This window comes from Tamandua tetradactyla, chromosome 3 (genome assembly GCF_023851605.1).
Source record: "Tamandua tetradactyla isolate mTamTet1 chromosome 3, mTamTet1.pri, whole genome shotgun sequence".
Taxonomy (NCBI): Eukaryota; Metazoa; Chordata; class Mammalia; order Pilosa; family Myrmecophagidae; genus Tamandua; species Tamandua tetradactyla.
This window is the reverse complement of record NC_135329.1, coordinates 142,581,909-142,600,838: the sequence shown is the minus strand read 5'-3', so window position 1 is coordinate 142,600,838 and position 18,930 is coordinate 142,581,909. Positions and strand designations below refer to the sequence as shown.

General features: G+C 38.7%; 1 pseudogene; it reads right to left on the bottom strand.

Annotated features, from left to right (window-relative positions):
• Positions 1–1,408: 1,408 nt before the first annotated feature.
• LOC143675783 (mitogen-activated protein kinase 1 pseudogene) lies at positions 1,409–18,869 on the bottom strand (annotated as a pseudogene).
• Positions 18,870–18,930: the final 61 nt, after the last annotated feature.

Sequence of the window (18,930 nt, the reverse complement as noted above, 5' to 3'; positions counted from 1 at the left end):
TAAGTGACATGCTGGATAGCATTTTTCATGGAACACAGAGGTAACAGATTTTTTGTTTCAGTTATGGGTATGTGGTATTTGGACAGTCATCTCTGCACAGAAAGCTGAAACAGTCATGTGATCGTATAATAATTATTGCACAAGGCAGATTTTTCATCACAGCAGTGGGGAAAGTTGAGGGGCCATTGCACAGGGACAGAACAACTTAGTTAACTCCATAGTTTACGGTTTCAGGGACAAAAATACTTTAAAAGTTCAGTAAGAGGTGGGTATAGCTTCAGGTGTGACTTAGTGCTAGGTGGTTTGATGGTCTTTACTCAGTAGTATCAAAAACATGAGAGTACTAGATGACAGAACAGTGCTTCATGTCACAAGCTCATAAAGGCTTTATCACAAATTGTTATAGGTTGGAAAATAAACTTGAGATGCTGAATGCTGTTGAGAATTGTACACTTTCTCATTTAAAGACATGGTGTTCCTCTTTGCTAACTTCTCAGGCATTGAATTCAGTTATTGAAATCCACAGTGTGAAGCAGCTCATGAGTGTAGATGTGACTGGTGTGTGGAAACCTGCGCCATGACATTTGGGTCAACCTGTTACCTAATTCTCCAGATACTTTACACATCATGGGGTTGTAACCTTTGAACCTTTCTCATCAAATGCTGAGTGAAGTTGCCACTTGGAATCTTTTTACATAAGTCTTGTGAATACTCAGCAGTGCATATGACACATTTTGGCAAGTTATACATCTATAAATGGTACAAGGAATCAGTACGTCTATCAAGTGAAATTAGGGGTACAATATACGTCTTCCTTTTATTTAGAAAAATGACTGAATTTCTGAAAGCTGGACAAATAGCACATACCTTAAATTTGTTAATGGCTAATATGGAAACACAGCTGGCAAGCACCCCCAGAGGATTACCGAGACAGGCATTTGCAGTAGCTCCCGCTCTGAGGACAGTTATGGTCGAAAGTCCAAATGCAAACGAGGCCATCACTCAAAGTGTCCTAAGTAGAAGTCTTCCCTATCACAAAATGAGATGCCAGTGATGAGGGGAGGGCTAGAAAAGACCATCTGGTGGACCTTCCTCTGTCAGCAGAGCGGTACTGAAAAGAGGACTCAGGAGAGGAAGGAATCTACATCTTTCAAACCATAAAGTGGTTATGACTAAAGCAATGGTGAGCAGCAGGTACACTGAAAGTACATACTGCTATAAGGCACCAAGGGTGACACACAGGGACCAGGGCTGATTCTCTGGCTTGAAGGAATTCTTTGAAAGCATAAAATGTAAAACTACCAGAAACCACTCTGAACAGCTCAAAGGAGTGAAGGTGGATAAGCCAAGTCACGCTGGAGACAAGAACTGGGAGGAAGAAGACCAATGTGTGAACACATCCAGTCCTCTAAGGCCTATTTAAGGTCTGTATCCCAGTTGGATCTAAAAGTTGCTTCAAAAATGGTTTTTCCTTAGGCAGGTCATCCATTTCCGTGTGAAACCTGAGTAATGCTTTAGTAGTAGGCTCATGGCTCGGGTTGTAATATTGCTCTAGATATGGGTGGGCCAGACCTGTTCTACTTCAATCCTCTTGTGATGGATGAATGTTTACATTTTATCCAGTAAGTCCAGAGTTTTAGAATCAGCATTTGGGAACAGGCTGTTCCATGGCACCTTATTCTTGTGTGGAAGAGAAAGCAAATTGTTTCTAGCTTTTATATTTATTATACAATTCAGGTTTTCCTGTGATGGGGATTCAGGGATACCCAGAATGTGGTTCAGGTGGTCAAGAAAAAGATTTCCTAGAAAGATGGGCCTGTTGGAGAGCATCTCTGCCAGAATATAGCCTATGGACCAAATGTCAATGGACTTGGTATAGCCCTTGGAATTCCATAATCTCCAGAGTCCCATACCAACATATGGCTACATACTGTCAGGAACTTTTTGTGATCATGGTATGGGTCTACAACACCAGCCAAGCCAAAGTCACAGATTGTGAAATCACAGGTGGTGGTGAGCAGCAGGTTGAAAGGTTTGAGGTTATGGTGCAGAGCATTAGCTAGGTGGATATATTTTAACCCTCTGAGGATCTGGTAAAGATAATAGCAGATATGGCTGTTGCTGAGGCATTGTCTTCAAGAGCTTGTACAGATCTGTTTCCATGAGGTCCTGTATTATACATACATCTTTTATTGCTCAATGTTTGGAGCTCAAATAATATAATTGATTCCAATGATGTTCTCAGGACTGAAGTGCAGTAAATTTTTTTATTATTATTATATAATATAACATGCATACAAGGCAAAGAAAGAAAAAAGCAATAATTTTCAAAGGTTTCTTCAACAGATCCCAGAGTTTGTCATGGGCAACCACACCATCATCTCAGATTTTTTCTTCTAGCTGCTACAGAACATTGGAGGCTAGAAGGACTATATTTTTTATCATCACTTTTTTTCTTTTTTGTGAAAAATAACATATACTAAAAAACAGTACATTTCAAAGCACAGCACAAGTTGTAGAACAGAATTTGAATGGATAACAATTCCACAGTTTTCGATTTTTACTCCTAGCTGCTCTAAGCTACTGAAGACTGAAGGAAGTATCAATATAATGATTCAGCAATTATACTCATTTATTAAACCCTACCTTCTCTGTTTAACTCCACCATCACCTTTGATCTTTATGTCTTACTCTTTAGGGATATTTGGGCTATGGCCATTCTAAATTTTTCATGTTGGAAGGGGCTGTCAGTAATATGGGATAGGGAGATGGAACTAGCTGAAGTTCAGGAGAGGCTGGGCCCTCTAGGTTTCAGGACTTACCTGGTCCAGGGACCCATCTGGAGGTTATAGGTTTCTGGAAAGTTACCCTAGTGCATGGAACCTTTGTAGAATCTTATATATTGCTCTAGGTGTTCTTTAGGATTGGTTGGAATGGCTTTGGTTGGGGTTTGGCAAGTTATGATAGGTAGCAATGTTTAACTGAAGCATGCATAAGAGTGACCTCTAGAATAGCCTCAGCTTTATTTGAACTCTGCCAGCCACTGGTAATGTATTAGTTTCACTTACTTTCTCCCTTTTGGTCAGGATAGAATTGTTGATCCCATGGTGCCAGGGCTGGACTCATCCATGGGGGCCATCTCCCATACCACCAGGGAGACTTTCACCACTGGATGTCATGTCCCATGTAGTGGGGAGGGCAATGATTTCACTTACAGAGTTGGGCTTAGAGAGAATGAGGCCACATTTGGGCAACAAAAGAGGTCCTCCAGAAATAACTCATAGGCATACCTCTAGGTAGGCTAATCTCCATTACCTACATAAACTTCACAAGAGTAAGCTTCAAGATCAAGGGCTTGGCCTATTGATTTGGGTGTCCCTAATGTTTGGCACAGTTTCAAGGGATAAAGTTTAATAGTTGTATATTTTTTCTCCCATCCCTCAAGGGACTTTGCCAATGCTTTTTTATTATCTGCTTAATATATTCTAGGATGGATCCAAGCATTATAGTAAGCTATTCAAGATTAAAGGCTGTCATTCTTAATTTGGATTCCCTGTGTTTCAGTTGTTCAATGAGTTATCCAGACAAGTTGAGTTAGATGATGTGCTACAGAAAATTTAGGTTCCATACAAAATAAACCTTTCTTCCTTTGGTCTCAAAGAGTAGGTGAAATTCTAAAATATAGACAATGTCTTCTGTACCACTGTGTTCTGAATTACTTTAATCCCGACCTGATTGGCTTTGCTCTTACCTCTGAATACTAGCCTATAGATAAATAAAACAGCCTCTCAAAATCCAGAAATAATAATTACCCCTTTGGACTAAATGTGTCTAATATATATAAGAGCTTTCAATCTAGGCCCCTGTTTTCTTATAAGCATTTTCTAAAGGAGTCCACATAGTAATTGTTCTTTGTTTCTGGCTTATTTTGCCTGACCAAATGTCCCACAGGTTCATTCACATCGTTGCATACCTCTCGAATTTGTTCCTTTTTACAGCAGCACAATATTCGATTTTACATTAACACCATCATTTACCAATCTACTCAGTGCATCCTTCAGCCACCTGCATTCATCAGGCATCATTTATAATGCCTAAAGTCCACAAGTCCATCAACACTCTCAATTTAAGATAATTTCATTGTTTCCCAAGAGAAACATAAGCAATAAACATACCCTTACCAAATAGAAAATCTAAACCTCCTCGTAACTCTGGTCACTGCCCGCATTATTTACCCCTGCTGCTGCTGTGGTAGTGCTGATGCTTTCTTTCCTGTTAAACATAGCCCATAGCATGCAATAGCAGTTTTCCCCCTGTACCCTGGACTTAAACACTCTTTGTACATGAATCATACCTTTGAAGTAGTTCTTGCACGAACTAACATATTTCTAGTGTTAATTAGTGGGACACATAGGTTTAAACAACCATTTTCAATCATGTTTACCTTCAATATGGTAATATTACTTATAGACCCCCTAGAGAACTGCCTTCACTTCTATCTAGTCCCTTACATTTGAGTTCAACCTCATTAGCTAACCCTTCACCGATCTCTAACATGTATGTATCTCTAAGTCCCCTATATTCCGTATTTTAAGCCTCTAATTTGACCTTTACCATGATCCTAAAAGTGAAATCATACAGTATCTATCCTTTTGCATCTGGCTTATTTCACTCAGTATTATGTCCTCGAGGCTCATCCATCTTGTCATGTGCATCAGGACATCATTTCATCTTACTGCTGCATAATAGTCCATCGTATATATATCCCACATTTAGTTAATCCACTCTTCTGTTGATGGGCATTTGGTTTGTTTCCATCTCTTGGCGATTGTGAATAATGCTGCTATGAACATTGATGTGCAAATGTCTGTGTCACTGCTTTCAGCTCTTCTGGGAATATACTAAGTAGTGCTATGGCTGGGTCATAGGGCATCTCGATATTTGGCTTACTAAGTGAAGTGCAGTAAATTATTATCACCCTCAGCACTCTCTGGCAGTAGGCGTGGTGTGCAAATAGACTGATTTTCTTGATGGTTGCTGGAACTTTGTTGATATTATCATGCACAGAGAATAAAGGCTGTAGGTGCCCTTGCCAGTGTACTAGAGGTTGGTATAGCACAACCCCATGTGGAACACCTGCCCTTGGACTACTTCCAGTCCATGCCAACCACCACTTCCACCCAGGGGACCACAGTGCTTACTATGCAGATGTCTGTTCACATGCCCCTGTAGAAGCCACTGGCCTTGAAGGAAGAGAGAGGGTGCCACTGAGGATAGTGAGAGAGCCAGTGGCCCTGGACTACTTGCCTGGCTGCCTGACTCCATACTGTTTTCATTACTGTGGCTTCGAAATATGTTTTAAGATCAGCAAGTGTGAGTCCTCCAACTTCATTCCTCTCTTTCAAGATGACATTAGCTATTCGGGGCCCCTCTCCCTTCCATACAAATTTCATGATTGGCTTTTCCATTTCTGCAGAGAAGATTGTTGAATTTTGATTAGGACTGCACTGAATCTATAAATTGCTTTGGGTAATATTGACATCAAGGATATTTACTCTCCAATGCATGAACACAGGATGTCCTTCCATTTATTTTAGGTCTTCTCTGATTTATTTTAGCAATGGTTTGTAGTTTCCTATAAACAGGTCCTTTATATCTTTGGTTATATTTATTCCTATTCAATTCTTTTAGTTATCACTGTGAATGGAATTTTTTTCTGATTTTTTTTCTTCCGATTGTTCTTTGCTTTTGTATAGAAACACTACTGATTGTTGGGTATTGATCTTATACCCCACCACTTTGCTAAATTCATTTATTAGCTCTGAGAATTTTGCTGTCATTTTTCAGGATTTTCTGTATATAGGATCTTATCATCTGCAAATAAGGCAAATTTTACCTCTTCCTTTCCAATATGGATACACTTTATTTCTTTTTCTTGCCTAATTGCTCTGGCAAGAACTTTCAGTACAGTGTTGAATAATAGTGGTGACAGTGGGCATCCTTGTTTTGTTCCTGACCTTAGAGGGAAAACTTTCAGTATTTCACAATTAAGTAGGATATTAGCTGTGGGCTTTTCATATATGCCCTTTATCATGTTGAGGAAGTTTCCTTCTGTTCCTAGTATTGTAAATGTTTTTTTATCATGAAGTGGTGCTCAATTTTGGCAAATGCCTTTTCTGCATCAGTTGAGATGATCATTTAGTTTTTTCCTTCATTCTGTTAATGTGGTGTATTACATTAATTGATTTTCTTATGTTGAACCATATTTGCATACCAGGGATAAATTCTACGTGATCATGGTGTGTAATTATTGTAATATACTGTTGCATTCTATTTGCTGATATTTAAAAAAAAACTTTTTGATTGTAAAATAAATGTACAAAACAAAGAGAGTGGTACAACGGTGGCTCAGTGGCAAGAATTCTCTCCTGCCAAGCTGGAGAGCTGGGTTCAATTCCCAGAGCCTGCCCATACCAAAAAAAAAGAAAAAGACAAAACAAAGAAGAAAGCAATAATTTTCAAAGCGCACATCAACAATTAGTTACAGATTAGATCCCAGAGTTTGTCACATGGTACCTGTGCTGGTTTGAAAGAAAGTATGCCCCGTAGAAAATCCATGTTTTAATCAAAATCCCATCTCATAAAGGTAGAATAATCCCTATTCAATACTGTATGTTTGAAACTGTAATCAGATCATCTCCCTAGATGATGTGATTTAGTCAATTGTGGTTGTTAAACTGGATTAGGTGACGACATGTCTCCACCCATTTGGGTGGTTCTTGATTGGTTTATTGGAGTCCTATAAAAGAGGAAACATTTTGGAGAATGGAAGATTCAGAGAGAGCAGCACCACGAAGCAGAGAGTCCACGAGCCAGCGACCTTTGGAGATGAAGAAGAAAACGCCTCCTGGGGAGCTTCATGAAACCAGAAGCCAGGAGAGAAAGCTAGCAGATGATGCCATGTTAGCCATGTGCCCTTCCAGATGAGAGAGGAACCCTGACTGTGTTCACCATGTGCCTTTCCAGATGAGAGAGAAACTGATTGTGTTCACCATGTGCCGTTCCACTTGAGAGAGAAACCCTAAACTTCATCAGCCTTCTTGAACCAAGGTATCTTTCCCTAGATGCCTTAGATTGGACATTTCTATAGACTCGTTTTAATTGGGACATTTTCTTGGCCTTAGAACTCTAAACTAGCAATTTATTAAATTCCCCTTTTTAAAAGCCATTCTGTTTCTGGTATATTGCATTCTGGCAGCTAGCAAACTAGAACAGCACCTTTCTATCAATTAAATTTTTCCTTCTTGCTGTTCTAAAACACTGGAGGCTAGAAGGAATTTTGATATAGTGATTCAGCAGCCTTTCTCATGTGTTAAATTTCATTTTTTCTGTTATACCGCCTCCTCTTCCTTTAATCCTTCTCCCAATCTATAGGGATGTTTGGGCAATGTCCATTCTGACTTTCTCATGTGAGTGAGAGGTGTCCACACTAAAGGATAGGGGGATGAAATTAATTGATAATCTTGGAGACGCTGATCCCTCTGAGTTTAAGAATTTCTATGACCTAGGAACTCTCCGGGAATTATAGGTTCCAGGAAGGCAAACCTAGTGCATGAAATGTTTATATATAGAGTCTCAGACTGAGACTAGGTGTTCTTAAGAGTCAACAGGAGTGATGTTGGTTGGGGTTTAACAAACCATGCCAATTAGCACTATCTAACTGAAACTCACATAAAAGTAGCCTCCAGAATAGCCTCTTGACTCTATTCGAGCTATCTTAGTCACTGTTGCCTTATTTTATCACACATCTTTTCTCCCTTTTGGTCCAGAAGGCATTGTTGATCCCATGGTACCAGAACCAGACTCATCCAAGAGTGTCAAACACAACATTATCAGGGAAATTTTCACCCCTGGATGTCATGTCCCATGTAGGGAGGATGGTAATGCTTTTACTTGCAGATTTGGGCTTAGAGAGAGAGAGAGGCCACAGCTGAGCACCAAAAGAGGTTTTCTGGAAGCAACTCTTAGGCCTCATTATAGGTAGCCTTAGCTTCTCCACTACAAAAATAAGTCTCATAAGGGCAAGACTCAAAATCAAGTGGTTGGCTTATTTTCTTGGGAGTCCCCAGTGGTTGAGAGGGTACCTGGGGTTTCCTAGATGGAAGTGTTTAATAGTTAAACTATTAAAATCTATATTTCCCCTTGGGACCCTCAAGGGACTCTACCAATACTCTTTTTTTTTTTTTTTTTAACTTTTTCTTTAATTGTGAAATATGTATACAAAAAAAAAAAGCAATAAATTTCCAAGTACATTTTAACAAGTAGTTATAGAATAGATTTTAAAGTTTGGTATGGTTTACAGTTCTATGATTTTTTCATTTTTTCATCTAGCTTCTCCAAGACACTAGAGACCAACAGACATACCAATGTAATGATTCAGCAGTCATACTCATTTGTAAAATTCTATCTTCTTTGTTATACTCTTCCTTCTCTTTAAATAACACAATATACATAAAAGCAACAAATTTCAAAGTACATTGCAACAATTAGTTGTAGAACAGATTTCAGAGTTTGGCATGGGCCACAATTCCATAATTCCAGATTTTTATTTCTAGCTGCTCCAAGGCACTGAAGGCCAAAAGAAATATCAGTATAATGATTCAGCACTCATACTCATTTGTTATATCCGACCTTCTCTGTATAACTCCACCAGCACCTTTGACCTTTCTCCCATTCTTCAGGGGTATGTGGGCTATACCCATTCTAACTTGTTCATGTTGGAAGGGCTGTCAGTAATATGGGATGGGGGATGGAACTAGTCAATGCGCTGGAAGGCCTGGCCCCTCTGCATTTCAGGACTTATCTGGTCCAGGGACTCATCTGGAGGTTGTAGGTTTTAGAGAGTTACCCTAGCACATGGAACCTTTGTGGAATCTTATATAATGCCCTATTTTCTTTCTTTCTTCTTTTTTTTTTTTTTTTGGTATGCTGTATGACAGGGTCACATTTCATTCTTTTTCCATTTGAGTATTCTGTTATTGTAGCACCATTTGTTGAGTTGTTTGTTTTTATTGTTTTCTTTGCTTATTTGTTTGGGAAGTTCATGGGCCAGAAATTGAACCTGGGTCTCCTGTATTGCAGGCAAGAATTCTAGCACGGAACAACACTCACACCCACAGCCTACGTATTCTTTAGGATTGGCAGGAATGGTTTTCATTAGGGTTTGACAAGTTATGATAGATAGCAATGTCTAACAAGCATGCATAAGAGTGACCTACAGTGTAGCCTCTCAACTCTATTTGAACTCTCTCAGTCATTGATACCTTCTTTATTACATTTCTTTTCCCCCTTTTGGTCAGGATGGCATTGTTGATCCCATGGTGCCAGGGCCAGGCTCATCCTGAGGGGCCATCTCCCACACCACCAGGGAGACTTTCACCACTGAATGTCATGTCCCATGTAGTGGGGAGGGCAATGGTTTCACTTACAGAGTTGGGCTTAGAGAGAGAAAGGCCACATCTGAGCAACAAAAGAGGTCCTCTGGAGGTGACTCTTAGGCATACCTATAGGTAGGCTTAGCTTCTCTGCTACATACATAAGCTGCACAAGAGGAAGCCTCAAGATCAAAGGCTTGGCCTATTGATTTGGGTGTTCCTAATGCTTGGCACAATATCTGGGGTTTCCCCAGTGGTAAAGTTTAACAGTTCCATAATTTTTCTCCCATTCCTCAAGAGACTTTGCCAATACCTTTTGATTATCTCCTTAATATACTCTGGGATGTATCCAGGCATTATATTAAGCTATACAGGATTAAAGGCCCTCATTCTTATTCTGGGCTCTATCCAGACAGGTTGAGTTAGATTATATGCTAGAGAAAATCTAGGTTCTGGACATAATAAAACTTTCTTCCTTTGGTCTCAAAGAGTAGGTGCAATTCTAAAATACAGGCAATGTCTTCCTTACCACTGTATTCTAAATTATCTTAATCCTGACCCAATCGGCTTCATTCTTATCTCTATATACCAGGTTATAGATATATAAAACAGCCCCTCAAAATCCAGAAATAACAATTACCACTCTAGACTAAATGTGAGTGCTATAAGAATTTACAATCTAGGCCCCAGTTTTCTTATAAGTATTTTCTAAATGAGATCATACAGTATTTGATTTTTTATTTCTGGCTTATTTTGCCTCACCAAATGTCACACAGGTTCATTCACATCATTGCATGCCTCGCAACTTTATTCCCTTTTGTAGCAGCACTGTGTTCAATCATATGTTTATGCCATTGTGCGCCAATCTACTTCTCAGTGAATGTATCTTTCAACCACCTCTGTCTACTGAGCCTCATGTGTAATGTCCAAAGTCAAAAGTCTATTTGCTAGTATTTTAAAATACAATTTTATTGAGATGTATTTACACACCAAATAATATATCCAAAGTATTCAGTCAATGGCTTAAGTATCATCATATAGTTGTGCATTTTTCATCAATCAGTTTTGGAACATTTTCGTTATTTCAATAAAATGATAAAACAATAAAGAACACCCAAAATGTTACCTGTCTGGTTTGAAATGATGTTTGTACCCTACAAAAGCCATGTTTTACTCCTAATCCGAATTTGTAAAGGCAGCCATTTCTTCTAATCCCTATTCAGTATTGTATGTTTGAAACTGTAATTAGATCATCCCCCTGGATGTGATTTAATTGAGTGGCTATTAAACTGGATTAGGCCCGTTTGGGTGGGCCTTGATTAGTTTCTGAAGTCCTATAAAAGAGGAAACGTTTTGGAGAATGAAGGAGATTCAGAGAGAGCAAAGCAGAACGACATAGCCACAAGAAGCAGAGTCCACCAGCCAGCAACCTTTGGAGATGAAGAAGGAAAATGCCTTACAGGGAGCTTCATGAAACAGGAAGCCAGGAGAGAAAGCTAGCAGATGTCGCCGTGTTTGCCATGTGCCCTTCGAGATGAGAGAGGAACCCTGACTGTGTTCACCATGTGCCTTTCCAGATGAGAGAGAAACTCTGACTGTGTTTGCCATGTGCCATTCCACTTGAGAGAGAAACCCTGAACTTTATCAGCCTTCTTAAACGAAGATATCTTTCCCTGGATGCCTTAGATTGGACATTTCTATGTTCTTGTTTTAACTGGGACATTTTCTTGGCCTTAGAACTGTAAGCTAGCAACTTATTAAATTTCCCTTTTTAAAAGCCATTCTGTTTCTGGTATACTGCATTCCAGCAGCTAGCAAACTAGAACAGTCCCATACCCCTTATTCCCACTCCCCCAGTATTTTATTTATTTTAGTCTTTATTTTATTACTCATCTGTCCATACACTGGTTAAAGGAAATGTCAGTCACAAGGTTTTCACAATCACACAGTCAAATGATAAAAGCTATATAGTTATACAGTCATCATCAATAATCCAGTCTACTGGATTACAGTTCAACAGTTTCAGGTATTCCTTCTTGTTTGCCAATATTTTTTTAAAAATATTTTTATTGATACATCTTCACACACATACAGTTCATACATGATGTAAAATCAATGGCTCAGAATATTATCACATGGTTGTGTATTCATCATCATGATCATTTTTTATAATATTTGCATCACTCCAGAAAAATAAAAAGAAAAAAGTGAAAACTCATACATACCATAGCCCCTCCCTCTCATTGATCACTAGTATTTCCATCTACCCTATTTATTTTACCCCCTATTATTTATCCTTATTTTTTTATGCATCTGTCTATACCCTGGATAAAAGGAGGATCAGACACAAGGTTTTCACAATCACACAATCACATTGTAAAAGTTAAGTCTTTATACAATCATCTTCAAGAATCAAGGCTACTGGAATACAACAGTTTCAGGTACTTCCCTCCAACCGCTCCAATACACCATAAATTAAAAAGGGATATCTATATAATGTATAAGAATAACCTCCAGGATAACGTCTTGACTCTGAAATCTCTCAGCCCCTGAAACTTTATTTTGTCTCATTTCTCTTTCCTCTTTTGGTCAAGAAGGCTTTCTCAATCCCATGATACTGGGTCCCGGTTCATCCCGGGAGTTCTGTCCTACGTTGCCAGGAAGATTTATACCCCTGGGAGTCATGTCTCATGTACAGTGAGTTCACGTGCCAACTTGGCTTAGAGAGATTTATACCCCTGGGAGTCATGTCTCATGTACAGTGAGTTAACATGCTAAGTTGGCTTAGAGAGAGAGTTTACCAGTATTTTCATGAAGATTTTTGCATTCATGTTCATAAAAGATACAGTTTGCAGTTTTCTTTCCTTGTGATATCTTTATCTAGCTTTGGTATGAGGCTGATGTTGGCCTTGTAGAATGATTTAGAGAGTGTTCTCTCCTCTTTAATTTTTTGTAGGAGTTTGAGTAGAACTGGACTTACATCTTGGAATGTTTGATAGAATTCCTCTGTAAAGCCATTTGGTCCTTGGCTTTTTTTGTTGAGAGGTTTTTAATACTGATTCAATCTGATTATTAATAATTGGTTTGTTGACATATTCTGTTTCTTCTTGAGTCAATGTAGGTAGTTTGTGTGTTCTAAGAATTTGTGCATTTCATCTAGGTTATCTAATTTACTGGCATACATTTGTGCATAGTATCCTCATATATTCCCTTTTCTTTCAGCAGGTTCATAGTAATTGTGGTAATTAGGTTCAGGTGTCAATTTGGCCAGGTGAACGTGCCTAGTTCTCTTGTTGTGGATTGAATCATTAGCATGTGAAACTCATTTATGGCTGATTACATCTGCAGTCTGCTAAGTCCACAATGAGTGGTTTTTAACTTAATTAGCTAGAGGCTTAAAAGAGAGAGTTCAATGCAGCACAGCCCAAGGAGCTCAGCATACCTCATCTCAGCACTTGCAGCTCAGCCCAGATGTTTGAGGTGCAGAAAGGAATCACCCCAGGGAAAGCTGTTGGAACCCAGAAGCTGGGGAGAAGACCAGCAGACATCACCCTGTGCCTTCCTGTGTAAGAGAACCTCAGATGAAAGTTAGCTGACTTTCCTCTGAAAAACTGTAAGTTTTTAACTAAATAAATCCCCTTTTATTAAAAGCCAATCATCTCTGGTGTGTTACATTCTGGGAACTTTGGCAGTCTAAAACAGTAATGCTTCCCCTTTTCATTTCTGATTTTAGTTATTTATGTTCTCTCTTTTTCTTGGTCAATCTGGCTAAACATTTGTCAATTTTATTGATCTTTTCAAACAACTGACTTTTGGTTTTGTTAATTCTATTTCCCCTCATTTCATTTTTCTCTACTTGAATGTTTGTTATTTTCTTCCTTCTACTCACTTTAGGTTTAGTTTGCTCTTTTTTATAGGTCTTCCAGTTTTTAGGTTAGTGTCTGATTTGAAGTCTTTCTTTTCTTTTTTTTCTTAAATGTTTTGATTTTTTATTCCAGAAGCTTGTAAACTTGTAAAACAAGCTTAATTAGTTCATAACAAGAGTGTGCCAAAAATCATTTTAGTTTGGGGAGTACTCCTTCAGAGTCTCTTTTTTTCCAAATGTAAGCATTTAGAGCTATAAAATTTCCTCTCAGCAGTTTTGGTATGTTGTATTTTCATTTTCATTTGCTTCAAGATATTTCCTAATTTTGCTTCTGATTTTCTCTTACAATCATTGGTTGTTTAAGAGTACATTATTTAATTTCCACATATTTGTGAATTTTCCCTTTCACCCTCTTTTATTGATTTCTTGCTTCATTCCACTGTTGTTGCAGAATATACATTGTATGATTTCAATATTTTTTATATTTATTGAGCCTTCTTTTTTGATCCAGCATGTGGTCTATCCTGGAGAATGATCCCTCTGTACTTGAGAAGAATATGTATTCTGTTTTTGTTCAGTGAAGTGTTTTATATATGTCTGTTAAGTCTCATTGGTTTAGAGTATAATTTAATTCTAGTACTTCCTTACTGATCTTCTGACTAGATGTTCTATCCATCACTGAGAGTGGATTATTAAAGTCTCCTACTGTTAATGTAGAACTGTCAATTTCTCCCTTCAAGTCTATCAGCATTTGTATCATATATTTTGGATCTCTGGTGTTACGTGCTATATATTTTTAATTTTTGTCACCTTTATCAGTATATAATGACCATCTTTGCCCTTCATAACTGTTTTTGACTTAAAGTTCATTTTATCTGTTATTAGTATATCTACCTCTGCTCTCTCCTGGTTACTACTTGCATGGTATTTTTTTTCCCATCCTTTCACCTTCTACCTACTTATATCTTTGAATTTAAGGTAAGTCTTTTGCCAATCTCTGCTTTTTGACTGGAGAGTTTAATCCATTTATATTTAAAGTCACTACTGATAATACAGGACTTTCTTCTGCCATTTTGCTATTTAGCCTTAGTTAGTCTTATACCTTTTTTGTCCCTCATTTCCATTAATGTCTACTTTTATATTTATTTGATTTTTTGTGTTGCACCATATTAGTTCCTTTCATTTCTATCTGGATATATTTTTCGTCTATTTTCCTTGTGATTACCATGAGGTTAAAATTTAACAGTCTAAATATATAATAATCATGTTTGATTTGATACCAACTTCAATAACATGTACATATACTTTTGCTATACCATTTTTTTTGGTTCTTTCTACCACCTGTATATTTGTACATTATATGTTCAAAAACATAGACTTATCATTACTTTTTATGCATTTCCATTTTACCACCTATAGGAAGTAGGAAGTGGATTATAGACCAAACAACACACTACTATAATACTGGCATTTATAATTACTCAAATGGTTACCTTTACCACAAACCTTTATTTCTTTATCCCATTTAAATCACTGTCTAGTGTCTTTCCCTTTCAGTCTGAAGATCTCCCTTTAGCATTGCTTGTAAGGCAGGTCTAGTGGTGATGAACTCCCTCAGTTTTGTTTAAATGAGAATGTCTTAATCTCTCCCTCTCTTTTTTTGGCATGGGCAGACTCTGAGAATCAAACCTGGGTCTCTGGCATGGCAGGTGGGAATTCTGCCAGTGAGCCACCCTGCACCATCCTCCCATTTTTTTGAAAGACCATCTCACAAGATATAAAAATTATTGACTGGCAGTTGTTTTCTTTGAGTATTTCAGCCCACTGCCTTCTTGCTTCCATGCTTTCTGATTAGAAATTGAAACTCAATCTAATTGGGACTCTCATGCACAGCATGTTGCTTTTCTCTTGCAGATTTCAGAACTCTCTCCTTGTCCTTTGCTGAGGACATATCATATATCATCAATATATGATAGGGTGTATTTTTCTTCATGTTTATCGTGTTTGTTGTTCTCTGAGCCTCTTAGATATGCTTATTTGTGTCTTTTGCTAACTTTTGGAAGTTTTCTATCATTATTTCTTTGACTATTCCTTCTGCCCTTTTCTCTCTTGGAATTCCATAAAGTGAATAGTTGTGTACTTGATGGTGTCCCACAGCTGTCTTAGGCAATTTTCACTCTTTATAATTCTTTTTTTTTTTCCCGCTCCTTAGCTTGACTCATTTCAAGTGTCTTACTTGTCAATACATGTCTCCAAGCTCATGTATTCTTTTTCCCGTCAGCTCCAATCTGATATTGAAACCCTCCTGGCCATTTTTCATTTCATTTATTGTGCTCTTCAATTGCTGTAGTTCTGTTTGGTTCCTTTCTAAAATTTTTGCTCATTTATGGTTTCCCTGATATCCTTTAGTTCTTTCTCTGTATTTTCCTTTACCTTCTTTAACATTTTAAGGTCATTTTTTCAAAAAGCTTTGGTTTGTTCACATTTTTTTGTCCTCTTCATTGGTGTTTTCTAGATTTTTATCCTCTTCCTTCGGATGGGTCATCATTTCCTGTTTCTTTGTCTTGTACTCTTGTTGCACACCATATATTTTAATGTTTTAAATTGTTAACTCTGGAATTTATTCCCTGAGATGTGTGGTTTCTGCTTTTATTACCAGCTGGTGATAAGACAGATTTCCCTAAGCTTTAGCCCTCCTATCTGGAAGGTCAGCTCAAGGTGAATGCAGTGTGCAGGAGAATTCCCTATCCTTCTGGGCCTCTGTCATGCCCTGGGCTTTTCTTGTTAGTTATTTTGGAGTGCCTGTATTTATAGGAGTTTGACTGCCCTTCTGTTTCCCCAGATTCAGACCTACCTCTCCTGGGTGTTTGTGAAGCCAGCAGACCTTTGTCCCAAATTGTCTATCTCCTTAGATTTTTACACTTCTTTCATTGCCTGCAGCTGCTTTTGCCTGAAGGGCAAATTCTGGGAGGAGAGTACACTGGAGAGCTCTTTCCCAAGTCAGTCTTTCCCAGCCAAAACAGGGCCAGGACCTACCAAAGGGGCTCAGATGGCTCCAAAGTGCCCCAGGTAGGGGACAAGGAAAGGCTCTCAAAGCTTCTCCAATGGCTCTTCAAAGATGAGCTTTCCTGGCCTGCCCACCAAATGTAGCCTTACAGCTAATTGTCCCTGCAGCCCTGAGGAAATGCAGCATATTTCAGTCTTCACGTACTGCCCCTGTCCAGGGAAGGTTGAAACAATGCCACCATCACCTTTGTCCAGAGTGGGTTGAAACAATGGTTGCCCTGAGAGCTGGGCCCCCAGTGATCTTTATTCAGTAATCAAAAGCCATTATCAGGTGAGTAATGGTGGCTCAATGGCAGAATTCTCACCTGCCATGCCAGAGACCCAGGTTCATTTCATAGTGCCTGCCTATGCAAAAAAAAAAAAAAAAAAAGCTATTATCCCTTTGATCGTAGTGGTGATTGCATAACCATGTGATTATATCAAGAGCCAATGATTGTACACTTAGGATGGATTATATGGTGTGTGAATAAAACTGTTTTTTAAAAAAGCAAAAACCTGATCAGTGATCAGCCACCTCCATCCCTGTTCTTGGGGAAGTTTTTTTCATGTCCCTTTCTGTCACCATCGAGTTAGCCAGGGGTTGGATCCCACGCAGCCTGCCATGAGAGTAGGGGATTGGTACCAGTAGCTGCCACGCTGAGAGAGCAGTTTATAGTTCTTTACCGTAATTTATCAACCTCTTATTCCCACTTTTTCTGGGTTGTATACAGTATTCTGGCCTCCGGAGTTTCAAATAGTTGTTTCAGGCAGTTCCTACCTGTTTAGTGGTAGTTTTGATGGAATGACAGTTCTGGAGCTCCCTATTCTGCTGTCTGCTCACAATTCTGTGCCTCAGGAACTTGAATGCATGTAGCTTGTTTGCACTTTTTATAGTGGTCTCTTGAAGTCAAACACATGACTGGTCTCTGGCTCATGTCTTTTGCCATACTTTGAAGATATGTAGGTTAGGAGGAGCATAAAGAGCTAAGCTGGAAACCTCTAGAAGAATTTTCTGGAGTCCTTCAGGATTTGAAGTAGTAACAAAAATTCACAAGGCTCTGGATTTAAATCCCTTCGGGACCATGCTCTACGAAGAAGATTGAAGAGGCTCAAACCAAAACCATTACCCAGTCTCACTCCAGTTCACTACCATGCCCTGCACCTGGGATTTCACTCTGCTTAGTTTATTGAGAAGATAATGAAGAAAAGTCAAGTATTAGTATTTTATACTGATGTTCTTCAGCAAAAAAAGATGTCAGCAAATCCAAGGTCTATTATTTTAGACCCAGTTAACTTTGGAGGTTCTTTTTTCCAGCAACTGCCACAGACCTTGGCTTTGAGTTACAAAGATGGGAAAAACAAAACATTTCACTTGGACAGGAGTTTGTGCTTATCAAATGATGGAAGAGTAACAAGAATGATTTCTTGAAACCCTTAAGAGTATCAGAAACTCTGTGTTTTCTTCATGTTCCCCTCAACAACCCTATGGCTGTGCCCATTTTATAGATGAAAGCGAGGGAGATAGACTGAGAGAGAATAAATCATTTGCTCAGATACTCAGGTAGCAGAGCTGGGATTTTATTCAGGCCTGATTGACTCCAAAGCCCAGGCTCTGTGGCTCAATTTGATTAATTTTACTATTAAGTCATCAGCATCTTTCTCATTTTTAAATTAGAAGTAAGAGAATATGTTCAAATGTCAAATTTTTCATGTTTTAGGAGACGTTAATATCCTTCATAGAGTATTTATGAAACTTTGAACTGATAAAATAAAATTAATGGCAGGGCAAAGCTTTCAATTTATGTTTCAATATCTAAGAAAGAGATTACATTTGACTTTTATAGATCTTGCCTGATACAGCTTTTTGAAATTTCTAAATTTTTTTAAAACAAGTTATTTAGTTTTCTTCACAGAAAAAGCAATCATACTATATTGGGGAACTTTTGAAAAGTTTTCTTTTCCACTGGGACTCCAAGACCTGGGTGGGTAAAAATACAGAGTAGCTTCCTGGAACCAAGAGAGTCTGTCTTTTCAAATAGTGCTCTTTGATTCTGAACGATTCTGTAAAATGTTGTCAAGATTAGATAGCTCTATGTCTTAAGGATCAAGTTCTACTTTAAAACACGTATGTTTATATTCTGCCAGTTAGATAGGTAAATGAAAGAATACAAACCCTGTGACTTGGGCCACACACGTAGTACATCTCCACCAGGGGATGCTCTCGTTCCAACAGAGGCAAAGCCCCTGGGAAAGGCGGGGAAATGTAGTCTGAAATCTCCTTTTGCCTTCTCACCCTATCCCACTCTGTACTCCCCTGCTCCCATCCATCCCTCCAGGAAGGCATACCACTCTTCACTCAAATCTTACAGAAGATCCCTGGTTGGAGTTGGGGGGGGAGGGAATGAGGGAAGGGAGGTGATAGGAAAACCCAGTGAGTGCCCACTGGCTAGCACTCTGCTACCACTCACTGGTCCTCACCTCAAACCTAGCACTCACCACATGGAATTACACTGACCTGTGCCCATTACCAGACTCTATGAGGGCAGATGTGCTGTTCCTTCAGCAGTGGTTTGGAGCCTGGGGTGT